The 24,016-nt window shown below is 31.3% G+C and overlaps 1 protein-coding gene across 1 annotated transcript in view; it reads right to left on the bottom strand.

The window, feature by feature from the left end:
• LOC129220153 (lachesin-like) overlaps nucleotides 1-24,016 on the bottom strand; it is a 428,258-nt gene that overhangs the window by 40,009 nt on the left and 364,233 nt on the right. The window lies entirely within an intron of this gene.

Genomic DNA, 24,016 nt, shown 5'->3' with positions numbered 1-24,016 from the left:
TTCAGCCAAAGCAGAATGCGTAGATTTTCAGGCAGAGCGGTGTTCAACCACTGGGTACAAAAAATTGCTAAAAACCAGTAAATGAACACTGGTTTTTTCGTCTTTTCCTCTTAGAGATTTCTTTTGAGAATTCTTTTGATTTAAAAAGAAATTTGAAGTTTCTTTGAGATATTTTCATTTTTGTACGTTTTTGTAATGCAGATAGTCTTATGTGTTTATTAATTCATATATTTACTTATGTACTATTTTATTTCTTCATTATTTTCTTTCCAAACAATACACTTTTTAGCATAATACTGCTTTTTTTTCGTTTTCTTTAATTATTTTATTTCATATTACATTACATTACGTTACATACATTATTTATTTATTTATCAAACTATTTATTTATCTACCCATCTACCAGTCTATATATATATATATATATATATATATATATATATATATATATATATATATATATATATATATATATATATATATATATATATATATATATATAATGTGTGTGTGTGTGTACATTTGCTTATTTATCTATCCGTATCTATATCTACATCAATCGAACCATCTATTTAACTAATTATATATCTATCTATCTATACATCTATTTGCATATATACCTATCGATATATTTATCTACCTTCCTTATATATCTATATCTCTTGATTGATAGGTAGATAATTAGATTGACAGATATAAATATAGATACATTTATAGATAGGTAGAAACATATTTAAGTACATAGATAGATAAGTAAATAGATAGATAGACGGATGAATGAGTAGATAGACAAATATGTAGATGCGTAGAACAGCCAAATCTGTAGATATATAGATAGGCCGATTGATATGTAGGTAGTCAGATATAGACATGAATAGAGATATAGAAAGATAATTAGATTGACAGATATAAATATAGATACATATATAGATAGGTAGAAAAATATTTAAGTACATAGATAGATAAGTAAATAGATAGATAGACGGATGAATGAGTAGATAGACAAATATGTAGATGCGTAGAACAGCCAAATCTGTAGATATATAGATAGGCCGATTGATATGTAGGTAGACAGATATAGATATGAATAGAGATATAGAAAGATATATAGAGATGAAGACAGATAGCTATATATATTTATATATAGATATATAGATAGATGGATAGAGATAGATAGATAGAGATAGAGATAGATACAAATAGTTAGATAGATAAATTTAAAAACTCTTAGTTTCCTTTTGTATCAAAATTTATCACGTTCATTCACAGGACCAATTTGTGTTTATTCAATGGATCAGTGTGCCATTTTTTCTTTAAACACCCAAAAAGATCGGAAGAGGTTCAATTTAAGCTCCCGCAATTTTTTTAGATACTTACATAGATCAATTAAAATGTTTTAACAATCACGATCTGAATAGTATAGTATTTAAAATTACTACGATTTTTTTTAAAAATGAAATTGTGCTTAAGTGTTCATTTACTGGTCGGTCTATCCTATTTACACTATTTTAAAGATTATTTACGAATGCAACTAATTTTAGACTTCAGTGAGCATATAAATAACCAGCTGACATATGGTACACGCATACCAATGAAAAACTATTTGCCACTGACAAGACCCACATAACTGAATCTGTATTTAACTGAGTTTAATCGAATTGCGAGCGTTTGTCCGTCTCATTTTTCCCTGCCAGTTTCTTAAGATTGCTGCGACGGCTTTTCGTTGCATCTATATGAGTCCTGCAGCCAGAGCGGTCTGACTAAAAATGTGATTTAAGTTATTTAAATCTGTTTTTCCAGGTCCCCGGGGGCCAAAGTAGCAAACTGATTTTCTGCGTTGAAATTTCCTGTGAATTTTTTTTTCTCGGGTGTCGGACATGAAATCTTCTAAGTATTTTATATAGTTCTGTGTCTATGAATGAGTACTGTATAAATACATGTGTTTACAAGTTTTTTGCATGTTAATTAAGCTCTTACTTTTATTCCATGTCCGTCTTACTCAAGTCGCAAAGCAAATTAACTTTTAATGCAATGCACATAAGTTTATCCATTTCTCGTTCGCTGTTTAATTTTCGCTAACAGGTATAGTCTGACCACCGAATAGATGGAAAAGCAAACATCAGGTTTGCAGGCGAAAATGGACACAGCTATTAGTTTTCAGGGAGTTCAGCTTTTGCGGGTGAATTTTAACCTCTAAATTAAATAGAGTCACATTCAAATAAGCGGTACACGAGGATCAAAATTTTATTTTTCCACCTCATTTATATAGACTTGTCTTAATTGGACGTTTGTGAATTCCATATACTCCGTGGGAAGACTGTAATGTCCATTTATGAAAACCGTTTAAAATCGCATCGATTATTAGCATTGATATATATTTATATACATGTTTTTGCTCAAACATACTATTATAAACAAGATTAAATTAAAAATTAAATTATATTTCAGAGCAAAACATATCGTGCGCGACTTCGTTTTTCAAATTTAGAGACAGAAAAAGATTATTTTTATTTTATTTCTCCATGCATTCTCAAATGCGTAATTTTTGTTTGCATAAGAAGTCAATTAATCTTAAAAGAACCAAGTTCTTACTCTAATTGTAGAACTTCGTCCTTCACAAGAAAAAAAGAAATCACATAACACGCTCCACACTTTTCAGAAAATTAAAAATGAAATCATAACTAGCAAAATCTGGAATGAAACACATTTCTTGTTCCCGACAAATAGTCCCAGTTGCAAAAATAGTCGCACAGTAATTGCTTTCGTAACCGTTAAACCCGGGCATTTATTAGATCTCCCATATTTATGTGCCCCGGCTAATGAAAGTCAGATTAAAGTCTTAGGAATTAATGACATCGGTGCCAAGAACTTTCACAATAATTAAAAAATGAACAAATGGCATTCAAGGATGTTGGAAACAAAGCACTACAATTATCGTCTAAGATTCAATACTTTCGGCCGATTGTTTGGACAGATTAAAAGAGTTTCGAGAGGAAGAAAAATAAAATGAACTTGATTTAATTACAAGGGAATGCCATTTTGTTTTTGAAATTCCTCCGAAGCTTTTGCAGCAACATCCTCTTTAAAGAAATTTGATATTAAGAATATTTAATTGTCTTCTTAATTGTTTTTGTTTTCAGACATAATTAAGTTGGAAACACAAATCGATATTGCGTTTTAAAGAATATTGGATTGGAATTTCGTACATAACTTTTGTAGTAAATGGGAGCATAAATAATATCTTATTAGATTTGGCTCGGATTGTTAAAGGCTGTATGAATGATTAATTAAAATGAACAAAATGGTTTTGTCTTAAGTTACAAATTTGGTTCTAAAATTTTAAACAAAGTTACATATGACTCATTGTTTTTTGTTCACTCAAATGTACTTTTCGGTAAAGAGGATAAAATCATGTTAAGAAATAAATAAATACCTAAAAGAAGGAAACGGAAATAAAGACGTTTACTTCGCACAAAATTGCTTTTAACGGCATAACACGTGTTTTCAGGTTACGTGCCCCTTTTCAATGTAGAAATAAATAAGTTTATAGATGAAAAGAGATATGACAAAAGCGTTTTCTTTGTCTAGAACTAAACGAGCGTGTTCTCCTATAAACATGAATCGATTTTCTTACATCAGATAATTATTATTTTCACAATTAATTGTGGCTGAGAATTATGCCTAAACATAGCTTTTTTACTCTAAATATTAATTCCAAACAATAACATATGCATCTCCTGTGCAAAAAAAGGGAAAAAAAGAACAAGATTGTAGTGTCGAATACGTATTATCAAGTTTAGTTTTTTTTAAAGTTTATTTTTCATTTAAATCAGTTAAATTCAACCTTTAATGAATTTCTTTTGGAGACAATCCAAGAATGACGTTTTGTCTAACAATTAAGCGTATAATTTCACGAGAGGCAAATTAAATATAAGAATTATGAAAAAAAAGATGTTTAATGCAGCATTTAATTTTAATCTGAAGGTGTAAAATTTAAAAAAGTATACAAATAAAGTTACTGCAGCAGTACAAATGAAGCTTATATATTAGATTTATAAAAATGCAATTTTTTAGTCGTTTGAAAAATAAAAACATTTACCAGCTCGGATTACTCTATTTTTTCGTTCCTGAAATTCTCAAAAAATCAATAAATAAATAGATACAGTTTGAAAAATAAATTTTTTTTTTTAACAAAAGAACACCTACATAACGATTTTTATCAAAAATAAAATATGCTGCTCTATATTTCATTTAAATAAAAAACACTCTGAACATCCCTTTATTTTCGTCGCCATAAAAAGGTATAATAAATAAATAAATACGTGGATAAAATAAATGAATGTTAATCTTTAAAAAAAAGCTAAGTTTTCTTCCAATTAATCCTACTTATGTTCTGGATCTATATTCGGCTTAAATTTTCTTCTAGGCGCGCGCGCATTCTCATTAAATTTTACTGTCAATTTTGAAAACTTAAACATCTTTTCCAATAAAGCTTGTTTCAATTAAATCCTGCTTTCAGCTTGGGACCTATATTTGCCTTAACTTGCTCCGCAGATAACATTAAACGTTTTGAATTGTGCATTTTGAATGTTCTTCTACAAACTTGTTTTTCGTCAAGAAATTTCAATGTTTGCAAGAACCAAATCCGCCTTTTACAGAAAGTGCGGGATCTATATTTGCCTAATTTTTTCTTGTATGAACTAATGTAATTATTTTCGAATTATTTTTAAATTGAACCAAAAACAAATTCTCTCGTCAAAAATTAAAATATGGGAATGAGGTTTCCTCGCCGGGATTTATTTATTTATTTTTATAATATGACCATTCCCTCAACATTAAAAGTATTAAGGAGGACAAACCAACAGACACGCATTTTCCTCATCACATTTTTTTTTTCAAATTCTTGATATTTGTTAAATTATTACCATTATTTGTTTATTTTACTTTTACAGGAAAGTGGGCTTAAAAACCATTACACTCTTTTTTTTCAAAACATATCACTTAAACATGATTAACTAAACATTTTTAACGTTTAGAAGACTAACTGCACTGATATTGTTATGCAAAAAAAAAAGGTCCAAACGATTTTTTTTTTTTTTTTTTTTTACATCTTTTAGAATAGACCGATATATGAAGACGCACTGTGCCAAAATATCTCATTTGCATTTTTACAAATGGAACAAATGGAAAAATAAAAATATCAGATTTCCTTTATACAACTTTTGGTTGTGCACATGTTAAAACTTCATTATAAAAAACACATTATTTATTTTACGTAGTTTCAACATTTGTTTCAGTAGAAATCGTAATGTAAAAGAAAAAAAAATCTATCTTCTCTTAGCTTTGTATTCATTTCAGAAGACTGGATTATTGCCAATCGTTGAAGTGAAAATAATTAACATAAATGTACTATCAGTGGGAAGTTATTTTAAAGACATTTTTGAAGTTGAGAATTGGTGATGAACTGCACTAATTAGTTCACAACTAGAACGGAGATATTATTAAGACAAAATAGTTTTAGATTATGCACAATATGCTGAAACAAAATTTAAATATGTGTATGCTTAAGCTTAGGGGTCAAGTTCCCTTTCGGTGAAAAAATTTGTCGAGAAGTAGTCAATTTTTAATGACTTATTTCCAGATCTATTAGTTTTTTTCCATAAAATTTTGACCAGATATTAAGACAACTATAATAGTATCTTTGATACCAAAATAAAATTCATGGGTATTTTTGAAGTTTTTTCATTACTATTTTAATGAATAGATTTTTTTTCTTTTTTTTCTTTTTTTTTTGTAAGCTGATAATTTGAAACCTGCTCCGCACAGCATAACTCTTTTATGAACAAGATATCAACCTATTGTTTTTCTCAGAGTAGAAAAATAATGTGTGTTTAAACACTTGTACAAAAATTCGTACACCTCAGATTATCCGTTTTCGAGAAATGCTCCGCGCCACAAGTAAAATCACAGTTTCGAGAAAATCAACTATAAAAGTAAATTTCTGTGTTGATCCAAATATAATGCATTATTTCACAAAAATGAACACTTATATTGATTCATAAGCATGCTATTTCTATTTATACTCTTACTTTTTAGTACACAAATACTTAAATATAAGATATGCTCTAGAAATTCATGAAAATGAGCACCCGTCAATTCGGAGATACACAAAATTTTATATTTTTCTCAAAAATCATGGGTTTTCCAATAGCAAATCTGATTTTTAAGAGTCATTTTTTTAAGCTGGACAAAGTAAATGGGTGCCTGATAGTTGGCAACTTCAATTTTCCTGAAACTTTCAGGATATTTTACTTGTATTGTGATAAGAAAAAGTGAAGCTTCCTTTCTCTCTAATTTGACTTCTTGGCCCTCGAATGGAGGTCAAAGTTTAGGGCAGTGAGAAAAAAGATTTAAATATAAATTGCTTTGCTTCAAAAGCAATGAGTGAACCGAGCAAATGCTTTTAGATAAGGATACTACTTGATACTAGGTACATGCTAGCGTAAATATTTTGGTGACTCGCTGGTGGCTTTGAGGGCAAATGTCAAATGATAATGCATTTTTTTTAAACTTTTTTTCCTTGCTTGGCCAAATTTAAACACATGTTTTGAGGCTCTGTTTAAAGACGTTACAATCTATTACATTAAGAAAACATCTAATTAAAATATTTTTTAAAAATCGCAAAAATGATGCTTTTTTTTCATATTGTGTCAAATTTAAGGGTTCATGCGTGATCGGAAGATGTCAATCGATTACCATAATTATTTTTTTCCCTTTTTTGTCTTCATATTTAGCACCTTTCCCGTGCTATTACAACGTCGGAAGAATAAAAAATAGTGTTTTCGGCCAAGAAGGAAAATTAAGTAGGACTCGACCGATGCATCGGCCTGTCCGATGCATCGGCGCCGATGGTTCAAAAATGTAGCCATCGGCATCGGCATCGGCGGCCGATGCTAACTTGTAGGAAACATCGGCCCATCGGCCTTAAAAACCATCGAAAAGTCGATGGAATTGGCCGATGTTTTTGAAAAAGAAAGGAATTTTGCTGTTTTATTTTTTAGTACAAAGTAAAGGGAGTTATTGTTATTATATAAAATTGTTTACTTAAATTTCAGTATGAATTTCTATTTTAGTCACCCCTAAAAGAATTTTTAGTACTGCATTCAGGTACCAAACAAGTTAATTATTGCGTTGTTTCTTGCAGCTGGATGTACGTATGCATCTCTCCTAAGTCATAACTCAAAAATGGTAAGCTGTAGAAGGATAAATTTTCGCATGTGGGGTGTGCGTACGTGCCAGTTGTGCACTTCTCTTTTTGTTTTCGCTCGGGTGTTCTGAAAAGCCTGTTTAATCATTTTTTGTGGCTATTTATTACTTATTTCAATGCAAAACTAATATAGCATCTCAGACCATGGAAACAAATATGAGGTGGCGGAACCGGTTTTTGTGTCATTTTATTAGAGTCCCTTTGAACCGACGGCAATTTGCAATTTTTCGGTATTTGTTATATGAATCACAGTTATGCAGTCTTTTCTGTATCGCTTCGGCGGAGTTACAAGTTTGGGGCCCGTCGAAATACATTTTGGGGCCCTATTTCTCTATCACAGAAGTTGTAAAATATTTATCATAAGCATTTTTTAACTCCTACGGTGCCCCTATGGTTATGGGGCCTCTCGCGCATTTGCAACATTTGCTATATTTTAATTCCGCCACTACACGTCAAAACAAACTCGGGTGCAAGTTTTGAAAGGGTTTTTCTGTGGAATGTTTATGATTATTATGAACTCTATTTTTTACGACTATTTTTTGAATTTCCGGGAACATTTACGTGCCCCCTCCTTCCACTCCCTATATTTCTGAAATTAAACTCTACTTGTACTTCTGAGTTGTTTAAAACTAACACCGTTCATAAAATTAAAGATTTTTTTTTCAAACTTTATCTATTGTTTAGAAAGAATTTAAAGCATTAATGTAAGAAATTGATTAAAGACGTTTTCAATGGTGACCTAATTCGGAAATCAAAGGGACTTCTGAATTTTTTCTTCGGAAGTGCTGAAGTAGATTCAGAAACTCTTCCGAGGCGTTGGGGGTAGCAGCCTGTACTAAAAAAATGAGGCCGAGGTTGGGGCCGAAGTGTGAGTTACTCCAAAATCAGAGGGTGATCCCCTAACCCTACCTCGTCGTTTCAAGCATTTTTTAAATATTTAGCGATTATTTATTTTGGTCAAGGAGTGTCATTTTGCGTATTTCTCATACTTGTTTCACTTATATTTCGTAATGCGCCGACTTGTTTGCATCATTAATAGCAATCGATTTTTTTCTGTTGTACCTATTTTTATGTATTTATATAAAATCAATGAATAAGTTATTTTAGTTTTTTTTTATTAAAAGTTTCAAGGATTTTCTATTATGCAATTTTTTTAAATTTCAGAAAATTATTGTTAAATTGAAAAAATTAATTTGAACTTGTTTGTAAAGCTTCATAAAAGATTAAACAGTCCAACTGCTCAATATTGTGCGAACATCAGATCACGTAGTATATGTATTCAGTTATTAACTTGGTGTAAATATTGAGTTTTTTTTATTGTAGTTGCATTTTAAGAATCTCGCTCTTTTCATGGCTACTTCTTTTTTCAGCAAAATTTATGTCACTGTTATAGGTTTTTTTGAAAAATGCAAACTTTTCTATTCATAAATTTTAAATAAGTATAAAAATATTCCTGTTTCATAGTTTTATTCTTTATTTTTTTGAATGATTAAACAACATAATTTAATGTTTTTTAATTATGTTTAATGTACCTAAATCCATACATTATTACAATATTACTGAACTCTTAGCTATATGTTCAATTTTTTAAAAAAAACAAATCAATTGGTTATTAAACAGTCTCTTATTTTTTGCTGTTGTTCTTTCTTTTTAATCACAGCAGTCAAAAAAGGAGAAGCACAACTACACCCTATACAGATTATACGTAGTACGATCCAAAAGTTCGAGGACCAGCTGTATAAAACCTTACCCAAAATAGTTCACATTACCGAAGCACATCCACCTTCAAAAGGTCGTCTTATGACTGTGTACTTCTGCCAGTGTTCATATAACTTTTGGAAACACTCCTGGAAACATTTTTCGGTGCCTTCTATGATGCATCTTTATCTTCTCCTCACGGAAGAAAGCGGCGCGCATTTTTTTTTTGCTGGGAACAGGTAAAAATCACACGGAAATAAGTCCGACGAAACGTTATGTTATTTGTTTGTCATATCAGAGTATTGACCAATCGAAATGTGCATCCTCAACATGAAAGTCGCCTTCTTCCCCACGATGAAGTTAAAAGCAGCAGCGCAAGAGGCCTTACAGGAGGTTACGAAAAATGTCTTCCAGGAGTGCTTCTAAAAGCTATACGAACGTTGGCAGAAGTGCATAGTCGTTCAAGGTGACTTTTTTGTAGATAGATGTGCTTCAGCAATGTGAACTATTCAGGGTAAGGTTTTATAGAATTTGTCCTCGAACTTTTAGATCATACTACCTACATACGTATGAGTTTTCAACTTACTATTTCATAACGTTTTTGAGGGACGCAAGTTTACGCGCATGAAGACATCACAAGAGTATATGTATAAATATGGTGATCGTAAAATCGAAATTTAAGTCGAAATCTAATTTTTTTTGTGTTTACAATTCCTTATTCGTAAAAAGGAAGTAAAGTGAAATTAATCAATGATACTTTAAATCCCTGACAATCTCATCAATTTATTTCTGTTTGATTTTTTTTTCTTTTTCTTTTTTTTTGCCATCGGCCAACGGCATCGGCCATCGGCCATCGGCAATCGACCATTTGGAGGAAAACAATCGGCCATCGGCCATCTTTGAACAATCGGCCAACAATTGGCATCGGCCCATCGGCCAAAAAATGCCATCGGTCGAGCCCTAAAATTAAGCTATGCATTTTCAAAATATGAAGCACAATGAAAATATCGCAAGCTGACCAAATCAAAAAAAAAAAAAAAAACGAGCGAAGGAGTAAAAGTTTAAGTTAATGTTAAACTATGAAACTTCAGCAGTATTCTTGGATTTACGCAAAGCATTTGACAGTGTAAGCATAAAGATTTTGGTAAAAAAGTTATACAATGTTGGAATTAGAGGAATACCTTACAAATGGATATTATCCTATCTCACGGACAGAAAACAAGCAACAAAACTAAATAACTGTATAAGCAAATATAAAACAACTAAAACGGGAATCCCTCAGGGATCAATTTTAGGTCCTTTACTTTTTTAATATATATTAATGACATGTCATACATTAAATTATACGGTACAATTACTCTATACGCAGATGATACAACATTAACATATTCTGTAAGGAGCATTATTGATATAAAAAACCAAATAGAACTTGATTTAACTGCTATAAATAAATGGCTAACTGACAATAAGTTATCTCTTAATATAAATAAAACAAAATATATAAAGTTTGATTTAAGAAAGAAAGGAATTAATAAAATTGATTTAGGCATAAAATATCACGAACAAACATGTGACTGCACAAATAACTTTAACTGCCCTACCATAGAAATAGTTGAAATATAAATGATTTAGGTATAACTTTTAGTGAAAATTTAAAATGGAAATGCCATACTGATAAACTTGTGAAGAAATTAAGAGGTAGAATACATTGGCTTTATCTATTGAGAAATATAGTTGGGAAAAAGTTTCTTAGATGTTTATTTTATGCTTGTATAAACTCAATAATTACGTATGGTATTTGTGCATGGGGAGGTGATAATGAAAAAAATCTTACCAATTTCAATAGAACTTATGCAAAAATTTTGAAAATAATTTATGGATCTAAGCAAGAACTTAATAAAAACGATACTATTTTACAAAAGTCAGAGAAAATCTATAATATCAGAGAAATATATGCACAGAAAATATTGTATTTTTTGCATAACAACAATAACCGGTTTGAAATTAATAAAAAACTATATAATACTCGAATTCAGGTAAACAATATAAAGTTATAAAACCAAATAAAACGATTATTAAAAAGCAGTTCTTTTACTTGGCACCGCGGCTGTTTAATGAACTAACGAAAGATGTTAGGAATGAGAAGAACTTCAAAAAATAAAAACAAGGTTTCAATGAATATATTCAAAATAACGACATTCTATCAATAATTAACTTTTAGCTGATAAAATATACTGACTTGCCAACCGGGGGGATTTTGTGTTGTATTTTTTATACTATTGAATGTTTCAATGCGAGTTATTGTGTTTTTTTTTTTTTTTTTTTCTGGAGTCAAACAGAAACCAATTAAAAAACACTGCGGACAGTGCCTTTGGCGCTCTTTAGTGTTGAATTTGCTACTAACTCATGTTGAACTATAGTCAATATTTTCTTAATATTTTGTTATGACATTTGTAATTTATATTTTATAATTTGTAAGTTTTTTAACTTTACTTTATATATTTTGCTTACTGTTATGTATGTGTATTTTGTTTTGTTAATAAATCTTATCCATCTTATCTATCTTATGAATCTCTTTCTTCTTCTAGCAAAAGCAGTAAATACTAACATTAGATTGCTTAGCAAACGAAAATCATTGCCAGCTGTCACTGTCAAGCGTCACTGTCCGACGTCTACTATTACTGAGTCAAGCATTTGCCAAAAAGATAAACAAAGAAACGCGTTTTACCAAATTCGACATCTGCTATTTTCGTCATATTTTCCGTTCTACTGAGAATTTTTATGGGGTTTGTTTTAAAATGTTTCATCATTTCAAACTGCAAAAAAAATTCAAAAACAAAATATCGATTTTTTGACCCCTGAAAAGGTACCCGACCCCATAAAGCTTTTAGAAGCAGTTAAAAGTTTATTTTGAACGTTGATAACATAATATGATGTATCATTTGAATTTCCATCTTGAAAATAACAATTTTTCTTGTAAATAGCAGCATAGAACTAACATTATTGTTACAGAGTAAAATATTGTATTGCCAGTGTCAAAGAATAAACTGAAATAATTAACATAACTAGCGTTCACCCAAAAGGTCGAAAGTCGACTGTATTCATAAATGAATATTTTAGAAACCTTGCATGAATTTAACTACTCCCAACATTTATATTTCTACTTTTACTCTTGTTTACTGCATATCTGGAAACATCCAATTTTTATAAGTACACACAATAACAAAAGGTAATAATGTATTCCAATTTTGCTTTTTGTCTCTTAATCTCAAAATATATGAATGAAAAGGTATATTTCGGTAATGGGATTGTTTCCGAAATTTCAAAGTGTTTTTTCTGAAAGAGCAAGCTTAGAAACATGGGTTTTAACCATTTTTAAATATTTTTTAAAAATTTAATATTTTTTAACTGTTATTTTAATCGGTGAGCAGATTGAAATTCAGTTTTTTTGCTTCTGCACATAGCATCAAAAGCGATGAAATGCCATTCACTGATGCCATTTGCGCACAGCACAAATTATCATAGCGTGGAAAGGCGGTTGACAGCAAAGCGTAAACATTTAGCACGGCAATGAAGTAGCGCGCCAAAGTACATCACTTGTAACGTCAGAAAGATCACGCATTATTTCCAAAATCGAAAGTTTGAAATATTAAAAAAAAATAACTGTCGAGAAAACAAAATTTTTTTCTGGCTCCACGTTATTTCTTTTGCTCATTCTATCAATTTCAGTGATTAAAAGTAGTACTTTTTAATGAAGAAAACAGCCCTTTTGAGAAATTGGTGTGGTCGTCAAATTCTTGGCTTGATTAATTTTATTTTGGATACCGTGTTGCTTTGTGCTAACCCTATGCAAATAGATACTTCCTTACTTTTTCTCTGGCATTGAAAACGAAAAAATTGACGCCAATGGATAAAAATCGTCAATAATACAATTTTCGAAATGTTCCCGAATGAAATAAAGCATCAAAACTCAGTTTGTACGAAAAACTTCTGTGTGAACAATATTACTTATAAGACGTCTACTATTACTGAGTAAGTAGCTTCTTCGTCATTAGAAATATAAATTTCCAAGTAACAAATGAACGAACTGGCAACATATGGAATGGCAACATATAACTGTTCATTCGAAAACACTGGACGTCGCAATAATAGTAAAAATTTAAAAAAAGTCATCTTTGAGATTTGTTTATGGTTGAGGGCGGTGCATAACTGATGTCACACTTTCCCCTCTTTGTCAAAGTTTCGAAGTTCACCATACCCCTCTTCCTTTTGTCACATGTCACGCTGTTTTTCATAAACGTTTCTATTAAAAAAGGGCTTGATGTCACATTCTCCCCATTATATGTTCCTCTTGTCATTTCTTTCCTCCCCCTTGTCACAAACTGTTACTATTTCGTGAACTCCACCTTAAAGCGGGACTTCATTCGTGGACAGTCCCTGTTTTGTGGTAACCGTATGCAAACAAAAACATCTCTTGTGCTGCAATTGGTGCCAAAAATTTGACGCCAATAAATGAAGAGCGCCAATTTCCCAATTATCAAAATCTTCCCGAATGAAATGGTGCTGCAAAACACAGATTATACATTAAACTTCTTCATGAACAATATTTCTTCTAAAAAGTTTAATATTATTGAGTAAGTTACCTTAACCCTTTCCATTAGAAATATAAAATTTAAAAGAGACAAATGAACGAATGATACTTGCTACATTAAAAATTGTCCATCCAAAAACACTGGACATCGCAATAGTGCAATTTTATAAAAGAAAAGTCGTTTTTGTGATTTGTTTACTGTTTAGGAAATAACTGAGCAAAGCACTTTTCAAAAATTTTGACCCTTCTCCCCTTTGTCACAACGTTTCACACTTCACCATGCTCCCTGTTCCCTTTGCCACATGCCATACTATTTTTAATGAACTTTCTTATCAAAAAAAGGCTTGATGTCACATTTTCTCAATTGTATGTCCCTCTTGTCATTTATTTCCTCCCCCTTTTCAAGAACGGTTAATTCAATAAACCCCACCTTAAAGAGGGACTTTATTCGTAGTCATCTCCTTGCAAATCGACATTTCTCTACTCTTTTGTTTTACGAATGAAAAAGAAAATTTTTTTCTCGCGCTGGCATTTTAGTGCCAAAAATGCTACACCAATGGATACAGTTCGCCAATTTCACAATTATGGAAGTCTTCCTGAATGAAATAATACCGTAAAACTCCTTTAATACGTAAAACTTCTGTATAAACAATATTCTTTGTAAAAGTAGGCATGACCGTTGCCGTTAGAAATGTAAAATTTTCAAGAGTCAAATGAAGGAATTCTACTCGCAGCAACATAATTGTACATGCGAAAGCACTGGACGTCGCAATAATACGCCAGTTTTATCAAAAGTTTCCCCTTGAGATTTGTTGCTGGCGATAGCAAATGCAGGTATTATTGTGAGAAGAAGGTAATTTTATCGAAACTAAAAGTCCTCCCTCCCTCACTCCGTAAAATGATTTATTTAAATATTGAAATCACGAAAACATAATCAAAATGAAAATATTTTTAATGCAATACTTACCAAAAAGCCTCAATAAAATAAAAATAAAAAAATGCAAAAATTGCATTTCTTTCAAGCGAGAAATGGCAACACATATAATATTATCTAGCAAATTCTTCACGCTAACTAAGTCGCGTGAAAAATCAAATAAAAATGAATTTTCGCTAACTTATAATTGCTTCTATATCCTTTCTAGTCATCTTAGCGGGTTTTCGTATTTTTTTTTTTTTTTTGCCGTAAATGGAAGATAAACGTTTTTAGAAGTAATTTTCGCAAGCTTTCCAACCATACGAACCAGCTCAAAGCACTAAAATACATTTTTCGTGTAAAAAAAGCGGTTTAAAAATGAATTAAAACGCTGTTGTTTTACGCTTCCAACAATGAAGTTAAACAATGGTAAAGAGATAAAATTAAAATTTTGAGTTTCGTTAACTAAAAAACGCTTATAACTTTTTTTTGGTGGATTTAGGTTATTGGACTTTGGGCGCCCTGACAATTTTTTCGTTAGAAGTATTTTTTAAAAACCTTCCCAACCATATCGAATTCGAAAAAATTGGACCATCCGTTCGCGTAGAAAGACACACTTTGCACGAAAATGCGTTTTTTTATTATTTCCGTTAATTAGCGTTCGATTTCAAAAACTTTTATTGATGACACTAAAACTCGGCAATAGCTACTGAACAAAAAAAGAATGAAGGAAATCGGTTCACAAACAAAGGAGGAATCGGTACCGAAAGAACAGTTTGCCTATTCTATATATATAAAAATGGACTTTGGTAAATTTGTTCCCTAAGATCTCAGAAACTAACCGGCAGATTTGGCTGAAACTTTCACCGTTTGTTCTTTTTGGTACTGGGGAGGTTTGTAGACCAGTTCGATAAAAATCCGATTGATAGTTCCTTTTTTATTCTAATTTGTCCAAATTTTCGCATAAATGCCCCAATATGACGGTTAAAAAATACGTGCACATATTAAAATTATGTGTCCATCGAAAGCGCTTATTTTTCTGCTGAAGATGGCATCTGTTAGAAAGTTCTAAGTTGTATGAAAAACGAGTTATGGGCTTTTTTTGTTCCATGTTCGAAGGCTTTCCTCAACCCAATTCATTATTTAGTGTATCATCTCAACTCCCAGTTCATAGTTAGAATTGTTGAATGCTTTTGTGTTTCGTCTGACTGTTTGAGGCTTTTCTCAACCCAAATCTTAAATTAACGTTTTTTCCCCAAGATTGGCTAATAATAACTATAGATTTGGTTGATTATTTTCCATTTAAACGGAACTTTAGTGTAATTAATGTTTTTTTTAATTATTTGTGCTGATTGGATTTTTTAATCATTATCCAATCTAACAGCAGAAACCTCGCTAAAATTTATGCAGGTTGATTTCAGTAGCGGATGCATTTGGCAGTTTTTTCAACTGTCACGGTTTTTGAAGTCAAAGACTACGTAATAATGTTTGTCGGCTGTCACCATGCAAACAAAATATCGTCAATCAAAGAATCTTTAAAAGCTTTTTTTACTGTAAAATAATCCAGCAACTAAATTAGGCAAATCCATAAACACCACAAAAACTTCCATTAATGTAACTTTGCACAAATTCAAACCATCGCCAAATTTTACTACTTATTTTGGAAACATTACGGATGAAATTGTTTAGCGCCATTTTATGGTGACCAAAAGTATCTTAGCATATGGGGACAATATCTCTTTAACAAAAATTAGTAACATACCGTTTTTCAAATTAAGGAGGGGGAGCATTATCCAAGGTATCCCAAAACGATTCTCGCAAATTCTGTAATATTTTAAATCTCACCAAGAGCCCACAATAATTGAAATTTTCCAAAATAACTAAAGCAAGTTTAAGGGGATCACGGGCGCGCGGTTACATTTTTTTAAACAGTTCGTTCTTCAATATACATACAGAGAAGGTAAGACTCAATGTAAAATAAATAAAGAAATAAATAAGTATTAACTGATGAATCTTTTTAAACATGTGAAGTTTAATTTCACATATTTCGGAAATTCTTCAAATTTGTATACGCTTAAATTTCGTGTTTTCGTTTCTATATGAATACTATTTTGCTCTTTTTACTTACTGCTACTTTAGTTTTATGAGTAAGGAAGAAGCTAGATTTTAAGTCACGTTAAAAAGGTGTGTTTTAAGTTCTTTCGCTTAAAACAGAAAACAAATGCAAGTAACGTTTGTTTCTGATAACTATTGCTAACCCAGGCAACGCCGGGTATTTTTGCTAGTAATATATAAAGATTAATTTAAAGGTGTAAATGAAATTCATCAAATGTACAAGTTTCAGTGTATTTCAAAATATATACAAGACCTTGAAAAGGGAGAAAAAACATATTAGAAGTTATTTTTTTAATTAAAATTTGCACGTCGGCAACGTATAGTTTGCTTAAAGATTTCGGATAGAAAGCTTGTGTAAAGCTTGTAATGACGAACAGTGCCAATAATAGGACAAAAAAAAAAAAACACATTTTAAACCGGACTTGTTTGTCCCTCTTTACTCAGCCTATTCGTGTTTTTTTAATGCTTGAAATAAGGCTTAGTAATTAGACTTTAAAAGATAGCGTTATTTTGAAAGCAAAGATGATGAACTAGAATGAATTTTGTCGAAAAAGAGTAAAACACTAAGCTTTTTTTGAAGTAAAGGTGCTAGTTGCTAACCAAATTTAGCTATCAAAAGAAAATTGCAGCTGCTCAGGAGAACGCGCAGTTTGTATTATGGTACGCCAAAACAAAATCACCAGTAACCTTACAAAATATTCTTCAGGATGCACGAAACCTTACTCTTGGCGGATCTTGATGATCAAACATTTAATTGCACGCTTAGCAATAATTTTGATCCGGCTAGCCAGAACAAGTTCTGTACTTTCTTCTGTGCAGTCGCCATTTTATACTTATAGTTAAATTGGTTGAGATTAGCGCCCATCATTTTTCTGAAAGGTAAATAAGTTCCAAGCTAACATTTTGCATGGCCTCTTAAAGCTCTGAACCAGAATACCTCCTTACGTTTTGGTCGTTCATTTTTTTTTCTGCATTGGGATCATTCTTGTGTAGAGATCATTTTAATAAAAATAAGATAAGGTACTTTCGGCCTTATAATCAATTAGTTTCGTATTTATTCACTATTTTTTTTCCCTCTTAATCATTAAATAACTTATTTTAAACATTTTTGCAATTGGAATTATGCATTTAGAACAAACGGTTGCGAAAATAGAGCTCACGCTATATATATGTACTAACAGTACCCGCACGGCGATGCCCGTTCTAAGAATTTAAAGGAAATCTGTTGAATAAAAAAAATCCACGCCCCTCCACTCCTAATTTTACGCGAAGTTCACAGCCTATGGTAACTGCTTAAATAAATTTGGCATCGGTATTAATTAATCAATATCTATCTTTTTCGTATTTTCTATACCTATTTCCAGTTGCGTTTTGTGCCATTCACCTTTTTACGCCAAAATTGCCGTAGGGGAGACAGGGAGTAGTTGTTACAATTTTTTTCAATATTTTTTTAGCTAAACTATTTAAATTATTTACACGCGTGAAACTTTGAAATGCATCTAGATTGTTTAACATTCATAACATATTTTTTTAAAAATGTGCCACTACTCCAAAATATTTCAAAGTTTTTGAATAGATGTAGATTGTAACATCTTTCCCCACCACGGGGCATGTTGTTCCAGTATATGGGGTTAGTTGTTACATGAGATATATTTTAGTGATGAAATGAATTTTATACATTTTCTGGTTCATTCTGCTAAATTTTAAAAATACTTAACCACGTTAAAAACCAAAAAATTTTTGGCTTTACAAATTTACTTCATTAATGACTTATTCTAATAAACTATCATCATCATTACCATTGTCTGAATTACAATTTTCACCAGCATATAATTTATCAAACTGAGCACATCAGTCATGTGCCCATTTGTCAAAAATATGACATTGAAGTCGATTAGTTAGTTTTTCGCAATCTGAGTACGGTTTAGAGCACTCTATGCAGAAATAGTCTTCATCCGGAGGACGCACCTTTTTGCTTTTTTTTTTTTTTTTGCCTTTGTTTCTGTTGATTTCTTCTCTCTTAGACACAATTTCCTTTTCACAGGTTTTTGTTTCCCAGCTTCGGCTTGCAAACAATTATTTACTGGTGTATCTATTAAAGTGGTGCTGATCTACATTTTCCGCTTGCGAACCGTCTTCACTTCTGCAGCGTTGGAGAAAGACCTACCATTCGAATAATACATTATTTATTATTATTATCATTGTTGTAATTATTATTATCATTTATTCAACCATACTAATTAACAATAAATTAATCATAGAACGAAAGAGATCAGAATTATTACTTTTATTTCTGTTGTTATCCAACAACAGTACTTTATATGAATTAAATCATACAATAAAACAGATCAGAAATAGGACTTACCACCACTAGTATTTTTCATCATACTACAGAATCTCTCTAGTGTCATGAAATTCATCGGCTGCCTTCGTAATGAACTACCTGCAATTACTTCTTTAGCCACATCCAGGTACGTTTCTTCGAGTGTTTTGCCCCTGCCCGTCTTGTTTTTATAGTCCCCCGTCATATCACATTTAAAAAGAAAACATAATATTAAATTAAAACTTGCATGGGGGCAAGTTGTTACTTGTAACAACTAACCCTAACAAAATTGTAACAACTTGCCACATACGACGCCACTTTAGTTCTTGGCTCATATTACTGGTATTATATCTTTGTACAAATTTTTTAAATATGTTAGCACTTACCTAAAAATGTCGGCTTTCTTGTGGTACAGAAATAAATTCGTTATCTGCAACGGCTTCGTTACAAATAGAAAAATAACAGCGGAAAGAAAAATTACTTTCCGGCTCAAAAACCCGTTTTCCTTAAGCACTCTCCATGCTACTGATTGCAAGCACTTTAGTGATTGTCAGGGAATGCAGATGGGTGAGTGCTATCATCTACTGCAAGGAAAGTCAGTTTCTCCTGGCGGTTATTTTTTAATTCGAATGTAACAACTTTCCCCTTGTAACAACTAACACCCGTCTCCCCTAAACAAATATGTAACTTAAAATAGATACAGCGAAACTTACAGAGAGGCGACCGCTTTACAGTAACCCACCCTTTTAGCGAGCGAAACGAACTCTGGCCGATAAGCAATTGCGATTAAAAACCACGATACATCTAGGACAAAAAGGAAATCCCGTAGTATACTGTACGAAAAAGGATTCGACTCTCCAGCAGAAAAACAACACAATTAAAAAACATGGTACATCTAGAACAAAAAAGAAATCCTGCACCCGGTAAGAATTAAAAAGAAAATCAATTAACATTCGCACAATAAATTTAACAAAAATGACAACAGCGCAACTACCAGTTCTACTATTCGAACGCAACCGTATATCAAAGATGACGTCACTGCAGGCACATTTAATCTAAGACCCAAAAATATACGAGTCGACGTATCAGCTTAAGATTAGTCATTTAGGATCGGAGCTCGTCTTTGAGTGGTTGTCTTTTCTGGCGAGTTATCGCGTTTGGTGATTGTTCACTGTGAGCAATTATTAGTGGCACGTGATTTGTTCGGCAAATTTGGCGAAATCCGAAACTTTGCTGTAGTAACCCTAACAGTGCAACAATGAAAAATCCGATACAAAATCGCTAAACTTAAGCTGATGCGTCGGTCTATCTATATTGCGGCTCTAATTTAATCCGTATACCGAAGATGACGTCACTGCAGAAACAAAAATCAAAATTAGCATTGAAAATTGACTAAATTAGGATCGCAATTAGAATCGCTTATATCTCCTGTTCTAATTAATGAAGAGAAATGGAACAAACATCATCTTGTTCGGAAAGGAAAGCTCTTTCCAACGACATATAAGGGGGGTTGGGGGGATTATTTACCCCCTAATTAGGCAAAAAACGTGAAATTTCAGATTAATTGGTTAATTATGAAAAAACTAATTAGAAATTTAGAATTCGGGCTTCGAGGAGCAGACTCACAGGGCACGTTTGATTTTTGTGCCAAGTTTGAGGGATGTAGGTGCTATGGGGTCTTCTAGTCATCGAGTACAAACAAAGAAACAAACAGCGTCACCAAATAAATAAATAAATAAATATATATATATATATATATATATATATATATATATATATAAGATTAAAACTGTTGATTATCATTTTATTACAAAAGAAAGTAATGTTATTTTGACGTTATTAATGTGTACAAAATAAATTTGAAGTTTAAATAAATATTTTCGTATACTTGTAAAATATGATAAATATTTATGACATTCATTTTCTTTTAGACAGTATTCTTGGGAAAACGTTTTCACTCGGCACAAAATATTCTTTGAACGATCATTAAATTTGTCATTTTGTGAAAAATGGTAGTAGGATTCTTCCATGCCTTAAATTGTAACTTCTTTTCAAGTTTACTTGTTTATGTTCCACTCCCTTTCAACATTCCTAAAGGACTGAAAGTGAATGTTTATTATTTTCTGAAATCTCAACTTTCCTTTTCAATAGAATGCGTTCATTCAAGTTACGCAGACTGGAAGAAAATCCTCAGACGAATGAGCTAACAGTTAAAAATCTGCGCTTTAAAAACCTTTTAAATGGAATTCGAGAGAGCGCTTTTAATCGATTTTAATTGAAATAATTTTTCCACCCAGTCAGTTTTATTTTTAAATTTAATGTTCAACAAAAATATCTTAGTCGAATAAAATATATATATATATATATATATATATATATATATATATATATATATATATATATATATATATATATATATATATATATATATATATATATATATATATAGATTTAACGCAATTCGTCTTATATTACGTTATAAATCACGTTATTGTGTGAATGTATATATGGTACTATTGACAGTCTCGTATTTGTAAAGTTCTACAAGTTACAAGGGGCCCTGAAATAGACTGACTGTTTTGAAAATTTGTTACAGAAAAATAGGTAATGAGAAAAAATAGTTCCTGCAGAAAATTCATGTGGTGTGTTGTAAGTTCTTTCTCCCCAGAGTTACAAATTTGGTTCAAAAATGTTCAAATAGATGACGCTGCAAATAGTAAACCTTAAGATCAAAGAAAAATAGAAGATTGCGTCATAATTTTTGGAAAAATGTTTTTAGATATCAAAATTAAATATTAATATTTTCAAAATGTATTCCGAATGTAATGCCGTTGGCGGCATTCCCTAATCAAATATCGCAATCGGAGGAAAAATCGGGGAAATTCAATTCTTCTTTGACTAATAAACTTAGGATAGACCGGAGCACGTTTACGCACTGCTCTTTTTTCAAAACGAGTTATACACAGGAGAGCCAACAGTCATACCAGATTGATGCTGAACCCTAGCAAATATTCTCACAAGTTTTTGAGCATCCGTTGAGGTTCGGTTTAGCATGCGGACAGAAAAATCTTTTTTCTACCAAGTTGGGTAAATTTTATGTTGAACGTTTTGAAGATTATTGTGAATAAATAATACACAGTTAAGAACAAATAGATATGTAAACATTAGCAGAATTTTATTCTTTTTTGAGAATTGCATTTGTATGAACAGAAAATGTTGCACGTCAAAAATAAATTCAAACTTGCCAACATTTGCGCATTTTTATCATGGCACATTTACGCGCGTTCTTACTGTGTCTTACTACTCGGTCTTACTTCTAAACGTGCTCAGGACGCTTTTTTCGATCTTTACCGTTTGAAAGCTTTAGTTTTGAAAATCACCATTCATTTTTAATTAAGTAACACATTCATATCTTATAGCTTACAATCATAAAGTGTTGTCTCTATGCCTGTTCAGCTTTAACTTTATATACTATTTACCCTGTAATACAGTTTCTCTATTTCAAAGATAGTAAGATATTACTTTCAAAACACGAACAGAACCACGTTAGATGTCAAAATAATGAAATGGCTTATCGATAACCCAAGTATTCCTTGGCCTTCCACATCGTCACATACGGACTACCTCAATTAAGACCATTTGTAAACGTAAGACTAAAGCTTAAGAACCAGGAAAGGTAAAAAAAAAAAAAAAAAGATGCTCACAATCTTAACTGATGGTCCGATTTAAAAAAATCTCATACAAGAGTAGTTGGAAGCTAATAGGAAAAAAAGGAGAACAAAACAAAAAGGAGAAACTACTTTTAAATTTACAAGTTTCTATTGAAACAGAAATAGAAGACATCAAAGAAAAAAAGTATGAAACCAAAACCTGCGACACAGAAAAGGTTTGTACACCCGTAAAAAGGAAATTAGTGAACGATTCTATTTACGAAGTAGAAAATTTTGCTTGCATCTACAGTTTGAAAGCACACAACCAATCGAAAAAAGGAAAAGCTAAAATAGGACAAGTATACGAAAATAAGTACTACTTTATTTTTGTTAGTTAAAACCTAATAGTTATGAAGAAGATGACTAAATACTTTCTCTTTTTAATTAGTAGTAAACCCTATAATTTTAATTTATCCTATGACTTTTAGCTTGTTTTAACTTTTATGAAATGTTCTTATTTACTTAATAATTTGTGATTTTCTTATTTTGTAACTGTTTTAAGAGAAATGAAACATTTAACTTTGGTTTAATATATAGTTCACTAACTCCTTTGTATTATTTTTAATATGCGGAAACGTGCCCTACTCGATGCGTAAACTTACAACGTGTTTGGGGCAAGTTTACGCAACCGACTTGAACTCAAGAAGCATACAACGTGTTTGGGACAAGTTTACGCAACCGACTTGGACTCAAAAAACATTTTTATACTGTTAAAAACACAAGCTAAGCAACAAATGAATATACAGATCTCTACTTTAATAACTGCTTTATAAAACCACAATGTCTAAAATTTCCTATGTTTACACATAAAAATTAGAAAATTCATGGAAAAACAAATCCGCGTAAACGTGCCCCGGTCTACTCTACTATCTGCAACGCTATTTATTAAAAACATTTTCAATTAAAATTCGAAACTCAGGGTAATAAATTTGCGGTGCACTGCATTAATTTTCTGCAACATTTTTTTTAATCACAAAACTGTTTTATCTGTGATAAATATTTTAAATGATCAGTCTATAAACAGATGTCTGACAATATTGATATTTTCAATTTGGATGCTTTCAAAAATATTGTGATTTTTCTTAAATACATTTATACGTTTTAATCCTTCATATCGTTAGTAATAATAATAATAATAATGCGTGCTGTGATAAACATTTACAAGTAGACGCTGCAACTAGCTTCAAAAGAGTTTAAAACCGTTCAAAGACGTTTAAATGACCAATTTCGTTATTTATCTGCTGTATGCAGTCACTCATTATCTCTTACCGTGCTACCTGTAGATGATATTTTTAGCACTTTTATTTTTGAGCGTTCCTCGGCGATGATTTTGATGCGATTCGGTTCAATTGATAAATCAAATTTTAGGCTTTAACTTGCAGATTTTTATTTATTTTTT

The sequence above is a fragment of the Uloborus diversus genome, chromosome 1, assembly GCF_026930045.1.
Source record: "Uloborus diversus isolate 005 chromosome 1, Udiv.v.3.1, whole genome shotgun sequence".
Lineage (NCBI taxonomy): Eukaryota > Metazoa > Arthropoda > Arachnida > Araneae > Uloboridae > Uloborus > Uloborus diversus.
This window is presented reverse-complemented; position numbering and strand designations above follow the sequence as displayed.